Raw genomic sequence first — 11,363 nt, 5'->3', positions numbered from 1 at the left:
CCTCGACAACCCTCGTTTGATGCCATCACTATGATGGAGTCTCTCTCCTCCCGCCTTCTTTGAAGAATCACGCGCATGAAATGTATCTCCCCTCAAACATCCATCGTATGAAAGAAAGGCAACCCATGCTTGGGCTCACCTCTACCTTGACAGCACCAGAAAAAGAAGAAGCTGAAGGGATTCCTTCACTTTTGCTCCTCGTTCCCCCAAAAAAACCCCTTTTTTTTCTTCCTTCTTCTCCTCTCTTCCTTTTCTTTTCTCCCCTTGTTCCTTCTTCTTCTTCTCCTCTCTTCTTTCGCTTCCTTTTCTTTTCTCCCCTTCTTCCTTCCTTCTCTCCTCTCTTTTCCTTCACTCTTCTTTCTCCTTTCTTCTCTTCTTCTTCTTCTTCTTTCTTTTTTCCTCCTCCTCAACAACGCCCCCTACCTTTCTTTTTCTTTTCCCTTTAATTAGCCTCCTTTAGAAACTTTTATCTTTCCTTTTCTTTTATTCTCAAGGGGCAACGACAGCATCGTGGTTGCTCCCTTTGAGTTTTCTTTCTTTTTCCTTCAAAAACACGAGAGAGGGACCCACATGCCCTCTAGTGAACACGCCCTCGTGGGCAATCTTGCCACATCATCGTCTTCCTCGTGCTCACCATTGCCGCCAAAATTGGCCGCCGTTGCTGTGCAACCAACCTCCGCCATGTGTAGCACCGCAGGCGCCACCACGCATGCACACCAAAGCCAAGAGATCCATGAGCCCGTTTCCCTTGTCTAACCTCCTTATGGTGCATAGTCCAAGCTTTATGGCCTCTGCCTTTTGACACTCCCCTTGCGTATGGGATTACTTCCTGCCATATGGCACTCCCAGCTCCAATGCACCCCAAAAGTTCTATAAAACCTTCAACAAATCCCCATTTTTTGCCTCGACTTCAACTTGTTCTCATTTGGGGCACCACCATCTGATGATCGAGCTGTAAAGCCCGTCCCAAATTTCCCGTTGCAGGCATCAATTCCCATGGAACTCACCGCATCTCAAGATTTCAAGGGCCCCAAACCCAAGCTGCCAAAGTTGGCAAAAAGCATCTAGCATTGCACTTTGAGCCAGTGCCCCGAACTTCGACTTGACATAACTTCTATCAAGGACTCTAATTGAGGAGCCGTTGATTCTTGATAAACCCACATGATAAGCACTACCCAAGAGAATTTTAGCCCATGAAACTTCTAGATGGCACGCTTTCCAATACGACCAGGTGGACATACAATTGGCCCCCGACAAATTTTCAAATGGCCATAACTTGCACTTTAGAGCCCCGAATGGCGATCCAAGAAGACATGCTCTAAAACTTGAGCTTTACACACCTACCTGCATGTTCCAACTTGAGCTAGATGTCCATACCTGCCCTGCCCGTTGGAGATCTGTAAGACCTATAACTTTAAACTGGCATATCTCGCACATCGTGGCTCCGTTTGATGAGCCGTGTGGATAGGCTCATAGAGTCTTGGAGACCACATTCTAGAGCACCGACTCATTATCTTGGGCTCTTTGACTGTCATCCCAATTAGCCCGCCTTGAAGGCCTCCCTGGCCCAAAAACCGCTTTAAGCATACATTTCTGCTACCCCTTGCTTGCCCAAGCCTTTTATACCCTATTTAATGTTGGGTCCCATATATGTAGGTATCCATATACTCGCATAAACTGCTTCTGTCTCGAACCAAATTTGATTACACCAACGATTGTGATGTAGTTTCCGACAATGGTTGTATGTTTGTGGAGTTATACCATAAGAGAGCATTATCTAAGGTTGATTACCGAGCTATGTTTGTGAGTGCGAGCAGGTGGAGGGTCGGCCCGAATACTTGTTTGTGATGCGGTGTAGCGTTCTTCTTGCCTTGTGTGTGTGTACGTGAATAGGGAGAGGGAGCTCGGAGTAGTGTTAAACACATAGGTGGATTCGTAGTAGCAAGGGGGTGAGAGTCCTAGAGCGCAAGCGATCTTTGATGACTGCTCATAAGCCGATTGCAGTTGTCTAGAATACTACCCGTGTGTGAAGGTAAGATGCTCATGGGCCGTGTGTGTGTGTGTGTGTGTATGTGTGTGTGTGTGTGTGTGTGTGTGTGTGTGTGTGTAGTGTAGTGTAAGAAGCTATCGCTTGCTGAGAAAGAGCGCACGGTGTCGCATGCAAAAAGCACTACTACATGATGAGAAAAAACTAGAGCACTGATGGTTTTTTATAATGCTTCGTTTATCCAAAAAAGGACTGTAGTGCTTTAAAGCTACCCTTGTGTGTTAGATGGATAACGATGCCAAAAAAGGCTTGAGACACGGTCGCTGAGAGAGAGAGAGAGAGAGAGAGAGAGAGAGAGAGAGAGAGAGAGAGAGAGAGAGAGAGAGAGAGAGAGAGAGAGAGAGAGAGTTAACCCTCACGCACATTCCTATCACTTAAGATGGACGCCATATTATTTATTTGGTAGAGTCAGGTACCGGGCTTGTCGGTCCAATAGGAAAAGGGTAAGAGTGATCGCCGATGAGAGGCGCACTCTAATTGGAACATTCAAGGGATTATTTGGCTAAGCATGGGTGCCTAAGTGTGAATGGGACGAGCTCATATAAAAGTCAACTAAACCTAAAATTCACTCATTCTTTCATTTGTGCAATTGAAGAGTGCTCTTGCTCCATCTCCATCTTCTTCTTCTTCATCTCCTTGTGTGTGTGTGTGTGTGTGTGTATACGAGAGAGAGAGAGAGAGAGAGAGAGAGAGAGAGAGAGAGAGAGAGTGATCGATCATTGTGACGACGGTAGCAGCGAGGCGATTGAGCGCGGCGTAGGGGCGTCTCCCTCTTCTTCATGGTGAGGAATCCTCCACGATAGCAAGCGTAGAGCGGTGAGTGACACACCATTGTCATCTTTGAGATTACTAGTTTAGGCTAGTTGCACGCTTGGAGCCATTTGTGGCTAGCACACAGTGTATTGGCAAGTCCCTTGCATTGACATGTGTGACAGACGTGCACATTTTTGGCGCCGTTGCTGGGGAAATGCCTTGCATTAAGCTTGAGTAGCACTCTATGCTACTTTGTGGTGCATTTTGAATTGTAGGAACAATAGAGAAGGAAGGTGTGTGTGTTGAGAAGAAGTTTTTTTTGCTGCTGTGTATTGCTTTGTCAATAAGGAATTGAAAGGTACTGTGTTTTTTCTGTGATAAGGTGTTATGATTAAGGTAGTAGATCCATAATACTAGTTCTATGTAAAGTACAATAAGTAGTAAGTAGATCTGTTAGAGCTAATAAGTTACTGTAGTAGTGTGTTACTGTGTAACATTAGTTGTAGTAGTTGTAAGTAGGTAGGTTAGGTGTGTGTATGTTCGCACGCACAGCGCGATCGCGGCGACCTTATCCCAAAAAAAATTAAAAATTAAAGGTAGGACCGGGATCGGGAATATCCCTGAGACCCAAGCGCAGACCCAAATCCAAGCTCACGCTCAGGCTCAGGCCTCAGTCGCCCTTTGAAATTACGTATTTTAGCCTCACACATAGCTAAAAATCGACCTTTTTGAGTACCAACGGAGCTTCAGGTGACCGAACGTTGTGTTGTAAAGCACACCACAACCCTCTGAGTGATACACTCATTTCGAGCTATCACACACTCTAATAAAAAAACTGATCGTTAAAAAACATTAAAAAATATCAAAAAACGAGTGAAAACGGATGCCTAAAAATGTAAGCGATTAACCTTTGAGGTTATTCGTCGACGCTTGTAGGGTGCCAAAGGCACATGCATTTGCGCTCTGGTCGTGTACTTGAGACGGAGCAACTAGAGAGAATTTTGACTTACACGGGTTCCCATTATCCACCTACCTTAGGTTCCGGGTCCTCGGCAGGGACCCAAGGTAGTACAAACCAAGACCCAAACATAGCGGCTAGTGACTCTTCCTCTAACTACAATGTCATGGAGGGTTTCCCAATGCCTAATCCCGATAGCTCAAGACAAGACATGCATGCCATGGGCCCACGGTCCGGACCGAGCGTGCTTAGCCGCTTAAAGGAAACCTTTAGTAAAGCCACTCGCTCCGAACATGGAGTTAATGATGTAAATGAGGAGGGCAGGGAAGTAAACTCTCCATTCATGACCAACGTAGACCCTATGCCCTTAGAGAAAGTTGAATTGTAGACCACATTATGTCAAAGAATCCCCATTCGTCAAGATTTTACAAGATAATGAACTTTGGAACACATCTTGTCTATAGTCCAACCAACAACAATGGATTGTGCACACATCCATACTGTTTTGTATACATCATGTTGGTTCCTTGACAGATGGAAATGTGCCTTACATACGTCCAAATCAAGTATAGGACGCACAACTTGTCCCTCTGTGGGTGCTGCTCACTTGCCTCTCTCTACCTGAAGCATGTTGCGGCATTGCCACTTCGGACTAGAAGGTTGGAGTTATTGCCAATGTCATATGTACCACACTACTAGACTCCATTGATCGCAAAAAGCAGCGGAGTCAGACCCGGTTCAAATACCAACATAGGGACTGGTGACAACCCCGTATATATGAACGACACTGAAGAGGATTCTGATTCAGGTGAAACCATAGAGACCGAAACGACCACTAAGATAGAAACCAACAAGGAAGATCTTCATGATCCACAATGGCCAGGATCCAAGAAGAAGATAAGAACTTATCCAAAACCTACATAGGAAGCAATTAAGGAGTTTGGTAGAAGATACCCAAAGGGATCTAGAACCAGCACCTAGGCAGATCCAGATTACAGACACAGTGTTCTCTATGCAACAAACAAGCTCACCAAGTCCATAGACCCTTAGCCATACCTAGTGTCATCCAAGAAGAAAGTGACTTAAAGTCATGGGAAAGTGGGCGTACTCACTTCTTGATGAAAAGAATGTTTACAGAGGGACTACCTGATCCTATCAAAGAAATGGAGATCCCGTCTTCCCCACGTCAAGGGATTGAAGCCCAAAAGGTGCCGTTAAACATTGCCAAATTGATGGATTTCATGTCTTCAGAAGTTAGAACCGCCATCATGTCCAAACTATATAAAGAGCCTGAGCTAGTCTCAGCTCTTCGAACCTTCCTCAATGGAGAACTGAAGTTTGGGCTACCACAATTTGCACAGATGGATGGAGCTAGTCTCAGCTCTTCGAACCTTCCTCAATGGAGAACTGAAGTTTGGGCTACCACAATTTTCACAGATGGATGGAGCTAGGGAGATGCCAATAGAGGAGGAACACTTAGATCCACAACCCAATATAGATGAGAACCTTGTTATAGAAATACCTGTTAACAAGTTGGGACAATACTTTGAGGGTGATGAGTCCAATGCGACCATACCAATCACTACTAAGGGATTAACTGTGAAGGGAATCCTTGATGGTGGCGCTGGGGTTAGCATTGTGACTAAAAATTGATGGGAGACTATGGGAAGACCTCACCTTGCGACCAAAACCATAGTAGTGAAGATGGCCAATGGGTCTATTGTTAAACCTATTGGGATGCTAGAAGATCTCAAGATCAAGATCTTTGGACATAAAATAAGAATTACCTTCATTGTTATGGATTTCTCCAAGCACACTATGGCATCGGAGATGATCTTAGGACGTCCTTTCATGAGGGAAGCAAAAATGGTGCATGACTGGTCTAAAAACCATGTCTGCCTGCAGTTCCAAGATTCTGTCATTCGAGTGGATCTTGTTATTGGTCGAGCATATCCCCTAAAAAACAAGTTTATAATTGATCATAGATCTGACACCATAGTTCACTCGGCCCCATTGCAGTATCGTTACACGTGTAAAGCGGACACTGATGTTGGGGAAGATTCTCCTTATACGGATGTACTACCTGGGATGATTGAGTCGGACAATGTGGATTGGGTCCACCTAGCAGCAACCATAGACACTTGGGGAAATAGGGGGACGACTTGGGTAACACCTACGGGGAATGAAATGCCACCACTCGTACCCTTAAATATGCTAGAAGCAATGCATATAGCTTTTGATGACCTACAAGATGAAGGTTTGACTGGCATTGGAACCAGTAGCGCCTCATAAGACTATAGCCCACACGATTTGGGGTCAGAATCATCAATTGAAATTGACTCTAAGGATGAAGAATCTGAGTTAAATCTTAGTGCAAATGTGGGGACAAACCATTCAGGGCCCAGTGGTACCCCAGATGACAATCTATCCAAGGGAGCAGAAGACACAAGAAGCGATTCATCTAGTGACTCTTCACTAGAGATCGGTTGTAATAAAAATTAGACAAGAAGAGTAAGAGATATAAGAGGCGACAATATCGAGCAAATGTGCATGCTATAATAAATGAAAAGAAATCTACTGCAGAATGGCTTAATTATATAGGGGCATGTGATGCTCATCGGAAGTTGGTAGATAACTGGGGTGAATACCTTCAAAGCGTTATGTGGTGTAGTCCACAACCCATTGACATCGCACAACTAGAGGCTACAGAGAAGCCAAAGTTGAGTCGTACCATAAGGAGACGACAAAATCAAGAGTTAGCTCAACAACAAAAGGAATTGGAAGTGAAATCATAGTCCACAGAACAACAAGACCCCACAAACTGACACCCTGCACCTAAACATTTCAAATCCTATACCACAAAGGAATATAAGGTTGTGTATACAAAGGCTTAAAGAAAACCTATCGATGGGAGCATTTGAGTCTATGACGGTCCAACGATAGTTAAGGAAATAGAGTTAGCAGACCCAGGAGAAGAGTCCAAACCTATTTTCATTGCCCAAAATCTGACAGAGACTGAGGAGTGTGTACTTAAAGAACTTCTCAAGGAATTTAGTGATATATTTGCATGGACATATCATGATATGAAAGGTATTCCATGTAAAGAATGAGGATGCAAGAGAGCTACACAAAACAAGCACAAAATACACAGAGATGGAAAGCTTCTTCTTCTTCTGTACAGAAAAGAGAGTACAAAATGACTAAGTGCTAAAGCTGAAAAATAGTACATATGTACATGCGGTCACTAAGTATGAACTCACTAGAAGCGTACTAGGCTGGCACTATAAGTGTAGTCCAGCTGTAGAATCACTGGTAGAGATCCTCCGTGTCGGTCACCTAACGCACCAGTGAGTAAATGCCGTAAGCGGCCAAGACCCGTAGTGGATGCCAGCTCAAGGTGTAGAGCTCGACATCTCAACATTCCACCTTCCATGGTGCAACACACAATCCCTATGAATAGCATGGCTAAACCAGTTTAGCAACGACCCTACCAAATGAATCCTAAATATGCAAAAATCGTTCAAGAAGGATTGAAAAGCTTGTGAAATGCGGATTCATATACCCTATTGAGCACTTAGAATGGGTGTCTTCAATAGTGATTGTGCCAAAAAAGAATGGGAAACTCAGAGTGTGCGTGGATCTCAAGAAGGTCAATGCTGCCACTAGGAGGGACCATTACCCCTTGCCATATTTAGAACATGTGCTTGAAAGAGTTGCAAGGAAGGAAGCTTATAGCTTTTTAGATGGGTACTCTGGCTACAATCAAATCAAAACTGTGATGGAGGACCAAGCTAAAACAACCTTTATAACCAAATTTGGAGTGTTCGCATTTCGTGTTATGGCTTTTCGCTTTAACCAATGCCCCTGCTACCTTTTAAAGATTAATAAACACTGCTTTTAGAGAATATATGAGGGAGTTTTGTGAAGCTTTCTTAGATGACCTTTGTGTTTATTCCTCTTGGAAAGAACATCTATCATGCTTACGAAAAGTGTTTGAGAAGTGCAGATTGTATCGCATCTCCTTAAACCCTTTCAAATGCCAATTTTGGGTTAAACATGAAGTCATTGTAGGGCATATAGTGTCTAAAAATGGGATTTCCACAGATGAGAGAAAAATTAAAGCCATTGCTAAATTGCCACCACCTACAAACTATAAAGGAGTTCAAAGGTTCATGGGCCATGTTGGTTATTACCGACGGTTTATTTTAAATTTTGCCGAGATAGCTCGTTCTTTGTACAAGCTTCTTATTGAGTTTCAATGGACCGCGGAGTGTGACCATGCTTATGAGTCATTGAAAAAGACCTTGAATAGCACTCCTATTCTACGAGTGCCCGATTGGAATGTAATTTTCCATGTGCATATTGATGCATCAAACTTTTCTATTGGGTGTGTTCTAGCTCAACCAGGAGAACATAAACTGGACTACCCCATTATCTTTGCAAGTCGTCAATTGAATAATGCCAAGAGACACTACACCACTACAGAGCGAGAAGGTTTAGGTATGATTTATGTAGGAAAGAAATTTCACTACTACCTTCTGGCCAACAAGTTTGTTTTCTATGTTGATCATCAAGCCTTGTTGTATCTAGTAAATAAACCTTGTTCCACGAGAAGGGATGGTTGTTAATTCTCCTTGAGTTTGATTTTATCATTGTGGTGAGACCTGGTAAAAGATATGTCATGGCGGATCATTTGTCTCGTATACCCAATGGTGAAGCCCCTACTGGAGTCGATGATGAGTTGCCTGATACTTCTCTATTCCTAGTCGAAACCATACCTGAATGGAGTGAGAAGATTGTGAACTTTCTAGTTAATGTTTTTCCACCCAAAGAACTTTGTAAGGACATAGCTCGAAAACTGATAAAAGAATATGAACCTTACTCTCTCATTGCAAGAACTCTCTACAGGCTAGGGAAGGATGACATTCTTAGACGTTGTGCCCATGAGGATGAGTATTTATACATACTGCAAGAAGCCCACATGGGTATAGCCGGAGGACGATTCTCAGGGGAACTAACAACTAGAAAGGTGTTGCAATCAGGCTATTGGTGGCCTACCTTATTCAAGGATGCATCACTTTTTGCAGAAGGATGTGATGAATGCCAACGTTACAAGATCACACAATGAAAGGATAAGATGCCCTTACATCATGTTAAAGTGACTCAACCATTTGAAAAATGGGGTTTGGACTTTGTAGGCCCAATTATTCCGGCAGCTCCTAGCACTCAATCTTGATATATTATCGTTGCCACTGACTATGTGACAAAGTGGGCGGAAGCCAGGGCGACACGTAAGGGCGATTCGAGGTCTACTGCTAAGTTCCTCTTTGAGAACATTATTACAAGATTTGGTTGTCCCTTTGAGATTGTGAGTAACAATGGTACTCATTTTATAAATGAGTAATAAAAGAACTCTCTACCAACTTTATGATAGCTCACCATAAGTCCACACCTTATGATCCACAAGCAAATGGCCAAGCTGAGAGCACCAACAAGACCTTAATCTCTATTTTGATCAAAACGGTGGAAGCTCATCGCACAGATTGGGATTTAAAGCTAACATCAGCCCTATGGGCTTATTGTATTTCATACAAAGTTGCCATTAACTGTACACCGTTTAAGATGGTGTATGGCCAAGAAGCGGTTCTGCCATGGGAGTTTGTCGTTCTTAGTCTTCGAGTAGCTTCTCAAGAAGGTTGGGATGGTAACCCCTAGTTGAGCGATTATATATCCTTGGAAGGCTAGATGAAGACAGGCAATTAGCTGTGCAAAATGCACTTGTGGAGAAAGATAGGAGGAAGAAATGGTTTGACCGTTATCTAAAGAACAAAGATATCAATGTAGGTGATAAAGTCTTTATGTATGGAGTGTGTAACAAAAAGAAGAAGTTGAAATATGCGGGAAAAGGACCATATAGAGTATGTGAAATCACCCACAAGGAACCATATGTGTGGAGACTCTTGATGGAGTTGAAACCACTGGATTCCTCAATAGGAGCAAATTTAAAAGATACTATGATCCTTTAAGCCAAGAGGAGCTACGTGCCATCCATCAAAAAAAGACAATCAAAGCACAAACAAAATTGAAGAAGATACAAGCTCAAGCTGAGGCTAAGGATCGACAACAACGCATAAGATGCCACCAAGAGGATAACCTTCGAGTTACACATGCATTCCACGTTGAAACCGACGAGGATTGGTTAAACTCTGACACACCTCTACGATACCCTATTGAGCTAAACAACACCTATGGAAAAGTGGTAAGAGACGTTCCACTTGCTCCAAGAAATGTAAGGAAACGTGGTGTTGGATTCCTAAACGACTGTTGGAAGCCCAAGGCTACTATCAAGGAATGATCAAATTTGGGTGCTAAAACGTAGATTGTGTTCTTACTTGTCACCTAGCCCATATGAGCCCAATCTTGTGGCTCCAAAAGGAATTGAATATCGCGTAAAGAAAAAAATCACGGAATGCTACACACCCGCTCTATGTTGGGGTATAAAGCCCAATGTGGTCGCCCAGGTAAGTGGGCGGGCCGCCAGGTATGTACACATATTCTTTTGTAAAAACCTAATAAGAACTCACTATGCTCTACACATTACAGTAGAGCGAGTTCACCATATCGTCGTGCTCTTCTTCTCGCACTCTCTCTCGCGTCGCACTTCCGCTCGTACCCCTTCAACTGGTATCAGAGCTCACATCGAGGCTCGGGGCAGCACTGCAGGAGGCTAGAGTCACCAGCTCAGATTGGAGTGAAATTCGACAAGCAAAGACACGGCCCCAAATCTTATGGGATCGATCGTAGGGCTCGGTGTTATCAGAATTTCATTCTGAGGTCATCTCGGCCACCGTTCGGCTTCGACAAAGGTCTGCGCAGGCCATTTTCGACTACGTGGTCTTGACGGGTGCAGATCCGACTCTACAAATTTGGGGTTTTCGGCCTGCGACTGCAGGTGCTGAGGATATCGACACTCCCAGAGTGTTGATTTGTGGCTGTCTACACATCGAAGGACGGCTCACAGTTCTTGGAGACGTGTCACATACGACACGGGCGTATCTACACACAGACTGTAGGCAACATCCACTAGTTCATCAGGTAGCTTGTGTTTGCTGCTTGATATTCCAGATTTCATCCTGACATTGCAGGTACTTCCACATGGGATGTATTGTCAGAGATGATGTATGTCTGTTGAGGGTTTGCTGGCTGTGAGTCACGCAGCAAACAACCGCACTCTTGCCTTTAGCACTGCGGGACTTGCTACGAGACCGATTCCTCTTTCCACCTTTGTACTTTTCTTTGGTCCTTCCCCTGACAACTAAGGCTGTTCCTTTGCCTTTGTCCATTGTCTTTCTATTGGTTTCTTCAGTAAGCAGACTTCCTTCTACACCTGCTATGTTCAAACCATCTGGAGGTGCAAAATTACTCAAAGCTGTGCGAAAAGTGTCCCAACTTTCTGGCAATATGATCAACAGGAACATAGCTCTAACAGGTTCATCAAACTTGACACCTTGAGCTGACAACTGACTATAGATTGTGTTGAATTCATTCAGATGATTGGACATAGGTGTCCCTTCTTTCATCTTCAAGTCAACAAGCTTCTTAAGC

This window comes from Adiantum capillus-veneris, chromosome 29 (genome assembly GCF_014529385.1).
Source record: "Adiantum capillus-veneris isolate H3 chromosome 29, ASM1452938v2, whole genome shotgun sequence".
NCBI classification, from domain to species: domain Eukaryota; kingdom Viridiplantae; phylum Streptophyta; class Polypodiopsida; order Polypodiales; family Pteridaceae; genus Adiantum; species Adiantum capillus-veneris.
Note: the sequence above shows the minus strand (reverse complement) of the source record.